The following is a 14,068-nucleotide window of genomic DNA, read 5'->3' as shown; positions in this document are numbered from 1 at the left end:
AAACTAATATACTTCCTATGAAGAAAATCTCACATGAAGTCCAAGCCTGCCTGGTCCAGGAGATAAAAGGCACCACTTGGGAACTGGGATTTTTTTTTTTTTTTTTTTTTTTTATGGAGTCTTGCTGTGTCGCCCAGGCTGGAGTACAGTGGCACGATCTCGGCTCACTGCGAGCTCTGCCTCCCGGGTTCATGCCATTCTCCTGCCTCAGCCTCCTGAGGAACTGGGACTACAGGCGCCCACCACCATGTCCGGCTAATTTTATTTTTGTATTTTTAGTAGAGACAGAGTTTCACCATGTTAGCCAGGATGGTCTCGATCTCCTGACCTCATGATCCGCTGACCTCGGCCTCCCAAAGTGCTGGGAATTCAGGTGTGAGCCACCGCACCCGGCCAATACATTCTTTGTTCTAATTGCTCCAGCTAGTCCAGCTTCTCCTCTAACCTACTCTAGCATTACAGACATGAACACGATGACAATGATGGGCAGGTGTGTTGGGAATTCAATCACTTGAACAAGAATGTCCCCGGGTTATAACATTCAGGCTGCTGCTTTTTTTTCCTAAAGCACCAGTCAATTAGTTCACAAAGCTCCCAATAACTCAGCTCTCACCACTTGCTCAAAGCCAGTTTCTTAGGCCTTGAGGGGGGAAAATACCCTATTTAAACTCAAACGACTATTGAGCTTTGCTGACAAAATACCACTTGGAAGAATAATGTAAATGGAATCCATCTTCAAGGAAGCAAAGGTCAAGGAGCACTTCACAAAACCCATGTTTCTCTAGCCACAGTGACTTCATTACTACATCTGAGGGGAGAGAAGTGTGAGCTTAATTAGGTAAACATAGAGACAGTGTTTGGGAATCTCATTGTAACCAGTGGGAAGGCAAGGTTTTCATAGACAATTGCTGGATGTGATTAGGTGGGTCTCCAGATCTGAGATTAAATCCTTTATCTAAGGGTTACTACTTAAGCCAGCAAAAAGGAGCATTTTACCCAATTCCCACTCAGATTTAGAGATGCCAAGTTTCCCCTGTTTCTGACTAGCAACAACAGAAGAAATTAAAACAGCTCAATCTGGAATATCCCAGGAACCCCCAAATTCAGCAAGATTTGGGGAATATACCACCTAGTCACTCCTCCAGAAAGGGGCACAGTGATGGGGGACAGCACAGAACTCAGGCGTCAAACACACTGCATTTGAGTCCTGGCTCCATGAGTTACTAAGTGTGTGACCATGGGCCAGTTATTTAACCTTCCATGGGCCTCAGCTCCCTTATCTATTAACCTGGTGAAATGCAGACCCCTCTGCATAGGGTTACAAGGTTTCAGCATGACTGCGTATGAAAAGAGAACAAAGAAGCTTCATGGAGATGACTGTGGCCTCGGCTCACTGCCAGGAAAATGACTCATTTCTGTATGCCAGGGTTATAGTTCACTGTTACCCTGACAAATGAATGTGGAAGACCCATGATTTCCTCCACCCTCCTTCACTCACATAGTAAAAGTTAGCTACTGCCTGCAACATACCAGGCACTGTACCACATGAAACTATAGGCTCCTCCTCCAGGAACTGACAAAGTCATTCGCAACCTGTTGGAATTTTAACACCTGTCATAAAAGGATCTCATGATGCTTTGGATACTTTCTCAAAAGCTGTCACGTGCTGCAAGAGTAGTAAGGACAGCAACAGCTATCATTTCGTACTTGGGTTTCATGTTTAATATTTTGTAAAACAATACCTTCACATGTATCATAAGAGCCCCACAAAGGCTCCAGAACCTCAACATACAACCAGTAAGTTGCAGAACTGGATCACAAGCCCGGCCTCCATCTCCCTAAGTTCAGTGGGAATTTTCTGATACATTTTCTCCCAAGTTTGAAAGTAATATATGCTTATTACGCACAGAAAAGTTGGAAAAAAAATAACCACATCTTGGCCGGGCGTGGTGGCTCATGCCTGTAATCCCAGCACTTTGGGAGGCCAAGGCAGGCAGATCACAAGGTCAGGAGATCGAGACCATCCTGGCTAACATGGTGAAACCCTGTCTCTACTAAAAATACAAAAACCCTGTCTCTACTAAAAAAATGCTGGCGGGTGCCTGTAATCCCAGCTACTCAGGAGGCTGAGGCAGGAGAATGGTGGGAACCCGGGAGGTGGAGCTTGCAGTGAGCCGAGATCGCGCCACGGCACTCCAGCCTGGGCAACAGAGCAAGACTCTGTCTAAAAAAAAAAAAAAAAAAAAAACCACAAAAAAACAAAACAAAACAAAACAAAAACACATCTTATTTTCATCACCCAGAGATAGCCACTGTATCATTTTGTTTTGTTCTATTTTCTTCCAATCTTTTTTCTATGCTTCAAAAGATTTTATTTAAACAAACTTGAGATCATATTAAGTATAAAATGTTATACTCTTTTTTCCCCACTAAAAATGTTATGATTAGCATTTTCCCACATACTAAAACTTCAGCCTAAAATGTTATTAAAAAACAGAAAAACACAGCATGCTCTATCTAATAATTCCTGTTTTATGTAATTGTTTCCAAACTTCAACAATTATGAATTGTGCTGTAATGAGCACAAAACTTTTTGTTTCTGATTTTTCTTTAGATTGAACTGTAAGTGTACTTAAGAGACTGATGACTCATTCATTCATTCAACAAATATTTAATAAGCACCCACTAGGTGTTGGACACCATTATAAACTGACGATACAGTAATAAGGAAACAAAGTAAAAAAAAACAGACAAGATATCCCTGCCTTCATGAATCTTACATTCTAGAGAGATATCAACAATTTTAAGTATCTTTAGGCATATTGTCAAATCACTTTTAGAAAGGTGGAGCTATTTTATAACTCTACTATCAGTACATAAGTAGCTGTCTTACTACATTTTCACCAATACTGAGTATTATGATTTAAATATTTTTACAAATGTGTAACATTTAATAAAAATATTGCATTCCTTAGAGATTTTTCTCCTTTGCTCTCTACCCCCATATATTCACCTCTTCATAAAATACAAGTACACTGAAGAGACATTTAAGTTCTTATCCAAAGTTGGTCTCCTGGCTGGACATAATGACTCACACCTGTAATCCCAGCACTTTGGGAGGCCAAGGTGCGTGGAGTACTTGAACCCAGGAGTTTGAGACCAGCCTGGGCAACATAAAAAGACCCCGTCTCTACAAAATAATAATAAAAAAATCAGCCAGGTGTGGTGATGCACGCTTGTAGTCCCAGCTACTTGGAAGGCTGAGATGGGAGGATCACTTGAGCCCGAGAGGTCAACGCTGTAGTGAGCTGTGATTGCACCACTGACAGAGCAAGACCGTTTCTCAAAGAACAATACAAAAAACACAAACAACAAAAAAACCAAAGTGTGCTCTCCAAATGTCAAATTTCAAAGGATTTTTCCTGCCTGCAGTGAGAAAATAATCCCAGCCCCAAAGCAGGGATGGCAAGAGTGGAAATGCCTCTGATACTTTGCAAGGTAGCCCTTGAAGGTAGCAAAAAATAATGATAACAAATCCGTGCCTTGTTAGGGCCTGATATGTCTGGGGACTGAGTCATCAATGAGTTTCTCCAATCAAATGCCAGACTTCTGTGGGGGATGAGCTAGGACAAGCCAGGTGGGGACTCTGCAGGGGTGGTAAGGTCAGGATCAAATGAGGCTCTTTCATGAAAGCTCCTGGTCAACTATAGAGCATTAACAATAAAGGGAGCTTTGCTCTTTTTTAATGGAGGCCTTTGGAGGATGTTGAGGACTTTGACAGGGGCTTATAATAAGAAAAAGGGGATAAGTATATGTATGGAAATATAAAAATAAGTAAATAAAATATTAATAAATAAAATAGGTAAAAATATGTATTTAACATTTTTGGGGTGTTATCACATGTTAGCAATTTTCAGAATATTCTATTTTACATATATACATGTACATACATACATATATATATATACAGAGAGAGAGAGAGACAGAGAGAGCTTATTATGTATCAGTCACTGGTCCAAGCACTTTGACTTATGTAACCATAATTGGCTTATAAGGTAAATACTAGCATTCTCTCCATTTGACAGATGAAGAAACTGAAGCATAGAGTTAAGTACTTAAAAAACCAGGATCTGATCCCAATTAGTTTGCTTTTAGAGTCTGTGCTCTTAAACACTACCCTGTAAGAAGGAAACTGACGATCAGATCGAGTAAGTGCGTGCCGTGGTACGAAAGGTCAGGCAAGAAGGACTGATTGAGTGTCTGCTATAAATCAGGCACCGTGCTGGCTCAAGGTCACAAAGCTCATGAGGGGAAGTGCTGGGAACTGGGATCTGGCTCAAGATCTGCCTGACTCCAGGCCCTCACGACTTCTATTACACTCTGCTTAAAGGGAAATGCTTCTGCATATGGGTTGATGTGTAAGAAGCAAGGCTGGCACAGGGTGCAGTGCTCTTGGAACAAAATGCCACAGCGAGAACAGAAGCTCCCAGGTATGCTGTTATGGGAAAAGTAATTGTGTTAGAGGGTGCCTCTGGGTGGGCCCCTCACCATACCTTCTCAGCCTCAGATACTCTAATATGGTCCAGGTGATTCAGAATTTACCTTTTGGGTTCAGATGCCTCCATGCAATAAACAACAGTCTTTAGAAATTCCAAGAAGTGTTCTCACAATCCCAGGCTTTGGAATTAGAATTTGTTGAACTTTCAGTTATTAAAAATTCTTTTATATTTTTCCCTTGACAACTCACACTGTACTTCAGACTGCTTTGATAGTTCCCTTAGCAGTTGACTTCGTATTTCAAAACCTATGAAATTATATATTTGAAGGGATTATTCATGTTTTTCCAATGGAAAGCATACATACTCCATAATGCTTTAATAATGATAACCAGATGGATAGAGGGGTCTTTGACAAGGTTTTTCTTTAGCTAATTTGAGAACATACTGAATTTCAGTCTCTTTTGACTAGTGAAAAAAATGGGCAGAATGTAAAGCGCCCTGTAAATTTCCTACTTGTACAATTTTAATACTTTCATCATGGTCAGATGAAATGCAATTAAAGCTAACTGTCTCCTCCCTCTATTTTCAAAGTACAGGTTTCAGGCTTTTTCAGTGAAGCCCAGGAAAATGTTTAACCAGGAGTACTGGATACTCCTAAGTAGTTCCCACTCAAAATTCTGCCAAAATTACTGCCCAATCAGTGCTTATGCCTTGACCTCCTTCTCCCTTACTCTCAAAGGAGCCCTTGAGACTTTAAGAAGACTTCTCACCTTCATGTAGAATCGTGAGGAGCTAGGGCTGGAAGGGACCTTAAGGATCACCTGGTCTACCTCTTTCACGTTATAGATAAAGAAACTGAAATTTCAGAAAGGTTCAATGACTTGGCCAAGGTCACATAGGTAAGAAGTGACAAGGATTAGACTTGAACCTTATTCCATGTGTAACTCATTATATCACTTGGCCTCCCTTCTGCTCTCCTTTTCTGTTATTTCCCTCTTTTTTCTTTAGGTTTTTCATTTTCCCTGTCAGAACCAGGTCATAGATGATGATGGGATGGGCCAAACCAAAGTGGACCAGGTTGTGGAGAACATCAAATTCGGCGAAGGAAAGCAGATCATAGACGGAAGCCTCTGGTAACAGGCAGCCGGAACAAGTCTGGCTGAGAAATCCAGCAAAAGGCAGAGGCCCTGGTTAGACAGATGGCACAGGCAGAGCAGGGAATCTGACATCAGGTCATGGAAGTGCTGTAAGCAGATTAGGTAACAGCAGGTAGCAGGGCCCCAGACTTGTGAATGACATTTCAGCAGCAGGACTCCACTTCATAAGAACTAAGGTGCGTTGCCAAGGCAGGGATATGATCGCAGGGTCCCCAGGGACCTGGAATCAAAATCTGGAGCTCAGTTCCAAGGAACACGTTCCAAAGTCACAGCAGAACCAGCAATGAGCTTCTAGTCCAGAGTTCCTTACATTATCTCAGAGCAATGTGGTAGAGACATTTAGCAGCTTAACAAATAGTCCATATACTTCCACACATCTCCCACCCTCTCTTGTAGCTGGATTGGGGCCATGTGACTATTTTTGGTCAAAGGACTTTGAGAGGAAGTAGAAACCATGACAACCAAACCTCTTTTTGTTGGAAAGGGAAGGAGGAACACTAGAAGTCTTTGGGAACAAGCCTGTTGTTAGCTCCTTGTCCCTCTCACCCCAACTCTGTGAAGTATGCTCTCTGGAGCATGTGCAGCTTTAGACACATCATGATCTTTTTACCTGTTAATACCTACATGGGAAATGCCTTTGAGCAAGAAAGTATATCTTGCTACTGTTGACAAAAAGAATCAAATTCTTTAAAATATTTGAAGAGATTTATTCTGAGCCAAATATGAGTGACCACGGCCCGTGACAGGGCCCTCAGGAGATCCTGACAACATGTGCCCAAAGTGGTTGGGGTGCAGCTTGGTTTTATACATTTTAGGGAGACATGAGACATCTCTTATATGTATCTTATATGTATTTGATTGATGTCTCATGTCTAAATCTATAGGGAGATTTAGAATGTCTTTAACTGACAATTGGTTGAAAGAGTTATCAATAGAAAGGAATGTCTGGGTGGCGATAAGAAGTTCTAGAGACCAAAGTTTCATTATGCAGATGAAGTCTTCAGACTTCAGAGAGAACAGGCTGTAAATGTTTCTTATCAGGTTTAAGGTCTGTGTTGCTGTTAAAACTGGAGGGGTAAAATGAGGTGTGTCCAGCCCCCATTTCTTGTTGGGTCGTGAATCAGTCTTTCAGGTTAAATTTTAGAATGCCCTGGTCAAGGAGGGAGTCCATTCAGATGGTTGTGGGGTGAGGTGGAGGGCTTCAAATTTTATTTTTGGTTTTCACTGTACCAATATGATTTTCAATCTACACTACCGGTTCCTCCTTAGGGCATCTGCACATGCTATTCACAATTAGAATGTTGAATGTGCTTCTGAGTCATGGGGCCTTTGACTTAAGAACCTGTGACCAGGTATTGGTCCTGAAAAGCATTTTAGGGGTGTCATATAGAAAAAATTACTCTGGTTTTAGAAGACTCTTGTTGGGGGCTCAGCTTTGCCACCAAAAATGGCTTAATTTAGCATAAGGCCAGTCTCTCTGGACATTAGCTATCTCATATATTCAGAGTCCCTTCTAGCCATGACAATCTATGATCTGGCATTTTCTGTATGAACAAGTATTTTTTGTTGAATTACATTGAAGTCAATGATCCTTAAAATAGTCATTAATCATTGAAGTTTTTTATTTTAGGCTCTGTTTAACTTTATTATTTAAAATCTTTGTAACAACCCTTTAAAATAGATTTATTAAAAATCACACCCATTTTACAAATGGAATGGACAAGTAACTTCCCTGAGTCACACAGTCAGAGGGGGAAGGGCTAGAGCTCAAACCCAGACAGCCCGATTCCAAACACCAGTTTTGTTTTGTTTTTTCACTTCAAATCCCTGCCTCCAGGACACTCTTTCAATTATTTTCTATTCTCTAAGTTTGCCTACCCCCAACCTCACCCCAAGTCCCATGGGTCTCTCACAAGTGCCCAGAAAAATCTGACTATTTCTCCATTCCAGCCATTTTCTAAGAGCTTCTGGAGCCTGTGTGCATCCCTTCTAGTGAAGGATCTGGGAGTTCACCCTGTGTTGCAGAGAGAAGACTCCACCCCTCCTCCCTCCCCGAAGCTACCACAGCTTACAACAACATCATGTGACCCTTACATAGCAATGGTCAATTTATCCATTGATCTCTACTATATAATGGGATTCTGACAGCAATTCCATAAGTTGGGTGAGGATTAACTATAAATGAGGATACTGAGGCTCGGAGAGGTCACCTGTGATGGTCACGTACCTGGCTCCAAGTACACTATTTCCCTCCAGGGCCTTTGCCATGCTGTGTTGAGCTGCAATTGGGGAAAAATCTCAGGGACATGCCTCATCAGGGTTGTCTGTTGTGGACAGCAAAGGGATAGGTGCATTTCTGGCCACTTATAGCCACACACACAAGTGCCTCTTAGAACACTGGCCCTGACCCTAAAGAATCAATTTGTGGTCTGCCTCCAGTTAAGCTATTTTCAGGGCCCTTTTGGTGCTCTCACATTCCACCAGGAGTCCCCCTTGGCCCCATGAGCTTGACAGTCTTCCAAAATATTTCTAACAACCCCAGTGAGTGATGTTCACCAGATGCTGCTCAGGCCTCATGTTCTTACATGGGTATAATGGGAAAATCATTACATACTGGGAAGCGACCAATAGTCCATGGTGCTTATGACTCTCCCCATACAGAAAAGTGTGGAGGAATTTCAGTGGAGGAATGTGGTGTCTTTGGTTGGTTGATTGGTTTTGATTTAGATGTTATTTGTCTTGAAAAGCTGGCTGTGGGTTAACTAATGCTTACCCTCCCTGTTTTAATCATTCGTACCTCTTTTTCTAATCCATGTGTCACCAGGAGAAAGAAATGTAAATATGTGAGGTTGCTGTTTTCAGCAAATTCATTCAGGATTCAATGCCAAAGCAGGCTTTGCCTGAAAACCAACAACAAGCACCAAAAAGAGGAGATAGGGTTACATTTCTTGTAAACCAACAGCCTGATTTTCATTGACACATCGCGGGTTTTGTTATTGTTGTTGTTACTGTTGTTGATCTGGATAGAGGTACAGGCTTATTTTCATAGCTGAGTTTATGACTAAGTGCAGCACTGCTTCCTGAAACAACTTGCTGAATAAATTCCATCAGCTTAACATATTCACAGCCATTAAGAAATCTAGCAATCTATTCTCCCCTCTGAATGATCTTTCTAAATTTGCAAATGTGATGGTGCTACTTCTTATCTGGGATATCCTGGACGTAACTGGGATACTTCAGACATACTGGCGGGGCTGAACTTTAACTCCTCTCATCCTTCAGTGTTCTCAGGCATACAAAATTTTCCCTAACCCCTTTCTCTTTCCCTTTTCCCACCATACACATTGTTGGGCATTCCTTCCTCTCTGATTCATAGCTCCATACACGTACAATGAGTTGAGAGACGTAGGTTTTTTTTTTCTTTTTTTAATTTCGGGGGAAAATCTCCAAATAGAGCCAAGTGACTATCATCAGAAAAAAGGCAAACTAGGAGAGTAAGGCCTTCCTGTAAAGTCTTGCAGAATCTTAGAGTGGGAGGGGACTTAAGAGGGTAGGTACTTCCCACTCCCTTCTGCAATCTCTTTAATAGATTTTTTTTTCCAGCTTCCAATAGAGCACATCTAGAGAGAGGGAAGTCAGTGTTTTTTTTTTAAAGAAATATATATATATATATATATATTTTTTTTACATTGAGCAAAAGTTGGTCTCACAGTGAACTCTACTTATATGTCCTTGGTCGGCCTCTGGAGCCATGCAGAATATGTCTACTCCCCATTCTACATGATGGCCCTTCAGATATTAGAGGAGGGCACCCATCTGCCTTTTGACCTTCAGAAAGAGAATGGGGCCCTGGAATCATTCTTTCTGGCCTGTTGGGACACTGATCACGCAATGACTGTCCCTGGGCACCAAAAGTACCTATCAGGCATTTCCCACATGCTTGGCACCAGGCTGTTGTTTGGGGAGAAAGTAAATACATTTTATTTCAGGATTGATTAACTTAAACATAAGCAGTATACTCCTTAATATAAAGTTACAATGCAAAAGAAACCAAAAAACAAAGCTAAAAAAACCCAGAAGGTAATTCTTAGAGAGAAGGGAAGGTTCCAAATATTTTTAAATGGATCTAGCAGATTAAAGTTCAGCTGTAGCTCATTATTTGTGAAATGTTATTCCTGTTTCTTGCAGCAGCCAAGAAATACGGCCGTATAGCTCTTGAGTCCACGCACGCTTGCTTGCTTAATTTAGAAAAAATTCCGAGGAGGGGCCACTGTGGGGAGCTGGAGACCACTCTGTAATGAAGCCCAGTTCTACTAAAAGGAAGTATGCATGAGATGGAAGCAATGTGGGCAATGTTGAATCGATTTGGGGAAATGATCCCAGAATTTTTCTCTGAGGATGCACTCACAATAGTGCATAGTGATGTTTTCAGGTGTGATTTAAATGCCATTTTGCCAATGGACTCAAATTCCCTCTCAACTCCCTCTAGAGGCTAAAATGTGCAGCTGCTGGCAAAACCTGTGGGCTTGGAAGCCGGCCCATGTCCAGAGGGCAGTCAAGATGAATACAAGCAGTTATCGGTTCTTTCTGTCAATTAGAGCAAAATCTGTTGGCTGAAAAAATTAAAAATAAAGTAAAACTTTACTATTCTCTAAATACAGTAAGGCTGAGATAAAATACATTGTGAATATACATTCATATAGAAGAAGTAGTAACTGGTATATCAGATAATTAATTGTTATATCAGATAATTCACTGGTAAGCCTCGGTGCAATGAAGAAAGCAAAAATTCCATAATGACTTCCCAGATATGCTTACTTCTAAAAAGGCACGTATTTTTTGGGATAATGGATAGAAATTGACATGATCATGATTATAGCCACCAATTATTGAGCTCTTATGTATCAGGCACTGTGTAAACACTTTATTGGCATTTTTCTCATGTAATCTTCAAAAATCCCTTTTAGATAGATTCTATAGTTAGCACCATTTTACAGACCAGGAAGCAAGAACTTACAGAAGTTAATTCCTTCATACAAGGTCATACAGCTGACATGCAGTGATGCCTGGATTTGAACTCAGGTTTATTCTCTTAAGCACAATAAAATAGTGTTTTCTCACCAGAGGTACAGGACTCAGCAAGATTAATGAGTAGTCCCAGGTACCCAACTAGTAAGTGGTACCATTAACGTGTGGTTGATTGAGACTGTATATACAGTGCCTGGTCCGTCATGAATATTCAGTGAAAATCAAGTCCCTTACCCTCTGAAATGACCACAGTTCTGACTACATGTGTCCTGAGTGTGTCTTCCAGAGCAGAAAAATTCCTGGGAGATAGCCTGTGCCATTTAATCTTAGCATTCTGTCACCTAGACCTGTACACTGCCTATACTGGTTGCCAAATGAATATTTGCTCAATGAATCAGTGAATGATTGAATTAGGCCTCTCTTCAAGGAGCTTACAATCTGCTAGGAATGATAAGTGTGCACATACGTATGCATGCACACACACACCCCCCTAACCAAATCCTAGTATAATACTAGTCAGAAGTGAGTGAAAACATACTGAAGAACATATATCAGCAATTCTGCACTCTTAAGCCAGAAAACTTGCCCATGTATACAAAGACATGTACAAGAATATTGATTACAAAATTGTAATAGCAAAAATTGGGAACAACTTAAATGTTCTTCAACACAGTCATGGAGAAGTACGTTTCAGTTTACTGATATGATGGAATGCTAAATAAATGGTCTAAAACCAAATGTATAAAACGGATAACTCTAGAAGCACAATAAGCAAAATTATATATAAATATAATGATAATAATAGCTAACAGTTATTCAACACATTATGCACCAAGCATTTCTTTATGTGTGCTGCATTTGTTAACCCATTTAGTCCTCACAACCCTTCAAGGGTATAAACTATCATCAGACCCATCCTAGAAGTGAGGAAGTTGAGGAAGGCTACATACATTTGGTGTAATGTCTAAAATGTTTAAACATATGCAAAAAGGCTATAGTTTAAGAATTCCTCCATGTGTAGCAGAAGTGTAAAAACATGGAAGAGGATCATTAAACACCAAATTTATGACAGTGATTACATTAGCGGTGCTGAAAGGAAGAGGAACATGACCAGAGAGGTGAATAGAGGGGGCAGCAGATGTATTTATAATGTTTCATTTAAAAAATTGGATGATTGGTATATGAGTATTTTTCATATTATCTTTTATTTTTTCCTGTGTCTGAAATACTTTATAATGAAGTGATTTGCCGCCAGAAACTAAATACCTCGAGACCTCAAAGGAAAGCACCATTACTCCTGATATTTCATGGAGAAAGGGGCATTTAAGTTGAGCCTAGATATTATGGGCAGGACAGTGCTAAAAATTTAGCAAACGTGGAAATCAGTGCATATGCCATGGGAGTGATGCCGTGCACAAAGATAGAAAGTGCAGCAGAAGGAAATTCCACTTTCCATTCCAAGGGCCCTGGGAAGCCCAGCCTGAGGGACTCACATCCCTCGCTGCTCAGGGTGGCTGTGCATGCATGAATCTATTGGCATCCTGTAGTTCTCTTTTGGGCTGTTGTGGGGGCGGTACTCTTGTCTGCTACTCAAAGGCAGATTGCTGCAGTGTGGGGTGGCAGGGGACAGGGTCTGTGCTCACAAGCACAAACAATAACTGACAGAGTATTTGCTTTTGAGTTTTGGGAGAAACAATGAGGACTTGTTGCAACTCAAGACTCAGTCAGTGACTGGCTGACAACAAATAGGTGAAAAGTGTTTTGCTGAACAAAACAGCACCAACTGTTGGCCAGAAAAGCCAGGCACAGTGGACGACTGCAGACGATCCAGCTGTCAGGCAGCTGTAGCACTGGGGTCTGGACAGTCCCAAACTCCAGATATCGCTTCGAGCCAACCTGACTTCCCAGACACAGTTCTGAATTTGGGTCTCAACCTCATATATGTGTGAATATTATTTAGCCCTAAAGAGAGAGAAATCTTGCCGTTTGCCATAACATGGATGAACCTGGAGGACATTAAGCTAAGTGAAATAAGCCAGACATAGAAAGACAAATGCTGCACGATCTCAGTTACTTGAGGAATCTAAACAAGTTAAACTCATAACAGAAAATAGAATTGTGGTTGCCAGGGCCTGGGGTGTGGGGAAATGGGGAGATGTTGGTCAAAGGGTATAAACTTTTAATTATGAATAAAGCCTCTCCTTACGGCAGACACTTGTAAACAAAAAGAGAAAAAAAATGCGTAAGTTCTGAAGATCTAATGTACCGTATGGTGACTATAGTTAATAAGAATTGTATACTTGAAATTTGCTAAGACAGTAGATCTTAAGTGTTCTCAACACAAAAAAAAGGTGGTCTGCTGCACCTATTAACCCATCATCTATATTTTAAGCCCTGCATGCTTAGGTATTTGTCCTAATGCTCTCCCTCCCCTTGCCCCCTGCCCCCATGACAGGCCCTGGTGTGTGATGTTTCACTCCCTGTGTCTATGTGTTCTCATTGTTCAACTCCAGCTTATGAGTGAGAACATGCAGTGTTTGGTTTTCTGTACCTGTGTTAGTTTGCTGAGAATGATGGCTTCCAACTTCATCCATATCCCTGCAAAGAACATGAACTCATTCTTTTTCATGGCTGCATAATATTCCATGGTATATATGTACCACATTTTCTTCATCCAGTCTATTATTGATGAGCATTTGGGTTGGTTCCAAATCTTTGCTATTGAAAATAGTGCTGCAATAAACATATGTGTGCACGTGTCTTTATAGTAGAATGATTTATATTCCTTTGGATATATATCCAGTAATGGGATTGCTGGGTCAAATGGTATTTCTTGTTCTAGATCCTCGAGGAATCGCCATACTGTCTTCCACAATGGTTAAACTAATTTACATTCCCACCAACAGTGTAAAGTGTTCCTATTTCTCCACAGCCTCGCAACCATCTATTATTTCCTGGCTTTTTAATAATTGCCATTCTGACTGGCGTGAGATGGTATCTCCTTGTGGTTTTGATTTGCATTTCTCTGATCATCAGCGATGTTTAGCTTTTTTTTCGTATGATTGTTGGCCATGTAAATGTCTTCTTTTGAGAAGTGTCTGTTCATATCCTTTGCCCACTTTTTGATGGTGTGGTTTTTTTCTTGTAAATTTGTTTAAGTTCCTTGTAAATTCTGGATATTAGACCTTTGTCAGACAGGTAGATTGCAAAAATCTTCTCCCATTCTGTAGGTTGCCTGTTCACTCTGACGCCAGTTTCTTTCGCTGTGCAGAAGCTCTTTAGTTTAATTAGATCCCATTTGTCAATTTTAGCTTATGTTGCAATTGCTTTTGGTGTTTTTGTCATGAAGTCTTTGCCCATGCCTATGTCCTGAATGGTATTGTC

The 14,068-nt window shown here is 40.8% G+C and overlaps 1 protein-coding gene across 7 annotated transcripts in view; it reads right to left on the bottom strand.

Annotated features, from left to right (window-relative positions):
- The window catches only part of ME3 (malic enzyme 3), a 218,207-nt gene that overhangs the window by 150,825 nt on the left and 53,314 nt on the right, over positions 1 to 14,068 (bottom strand). The gene's annotated exons all lie outside the window — the stretch shown is intronic.

This window comes from Papio anubis, chromosome 12 (genome assembly GCF_008728515.1).
Source record: "Papio anubis isolate 15944 chromosome 12, Panubis1.0, whole genome shotgun sequence".
Lineage (NCBI taxonomy): Eukaryota > Metazoa > Chordata > Mammalia > Primates > Cercopithecidae > Papio > Papio anubis.
This window is presented reverse-complemented; position numbering and strand designations above follow the sequence as displayed.